Here is a 933-nt window from a genome sequence, read left to right on the forward strand (position 1 = left end):
TTTCCTGTAAATACCTTCCTACTGACAGGATTATTATTTAACTATTGTTTTGCTTGTGTTATGGAGGGGGGTCTCAGTCTTTGCCCTCTGTTTTCACTTGCACTGGGATGCAAAGCACCAAAGTCTGTTTGAACATTGATATTGGGCATTCCTGTCAAGGAGCTTTGTCGTTTTTGGAGAAAAATATAATCTGATTTTGAATGTATCAAATTCAAGTTTGTATCAGGGAGTATAAACAACATAAATTCGGTATCTCTGTTTTTTGTTTACTAATACGAATGTGTCAAGAATGAAAGTGACTGAGATTAAATAAAACATTAGAGATTTCTTCATATAATTTTTGAGAGCTGTTTGTTGTATGCTTAATCAATTTAACTATCCAGTTGCCCTGTATTTCAGATTATCACATCTCTTGGGTGAGAATCATGCCTTCTTATTGTTTTCTGGCATATGGGAAGATGGTAGCATATTTTTAGGCAGTATTTATAGCAAAGGGATAAATTAAGAAACAAAACAAACAAACAAACAAACAAACAAAACAGGAGAAAAGGTCTATGTAGATGCCATTGTGTTAAAAACACTCCCATTCATGGCATCCTCCTCTATCTGATTGTTTTTCCACCATAGCACTAAGTAAAATGAAAATAAATTGTAACCACTGCATTGTTTTGAAGCCTGGAATTTTAGTTAGAAAAATAGTATAGGATCACAATGGTAATTACAAAAGAAACAGTCTCATCAGAGAAAAGTCTCATCGGAACTAATCCATCACCTACTGCTCTACCAGTAAAATTAAGCCTTGAATGTATTTACTGTTATAGACTTAAAATCCTCTTTTTTGACACAGAAGATTTCTTTTGAATGATTAGAGAAATATGGAGCTGGAATTAATTGGGGAGGTTTTGTTGAAGAATAATAGCAACCATATCCATT

The sequence above is a fragment of the Meleagris gallopavo genome, chromosome 1 (assembly GCF_000146605.3).
Source record: "Meleagris gallopavo isolate NT-WF06-2002-E0010 breed Aviagen turkey brand Nicholas breeding stock chromosome 1, Turkey_5.1, whole genome shotgun sequence".
NCBI lineage: Eukaryota > Metazoa > Chordata > Aves > Galliformes > Phasianidae > Meleagris > Meleagris gallopavo.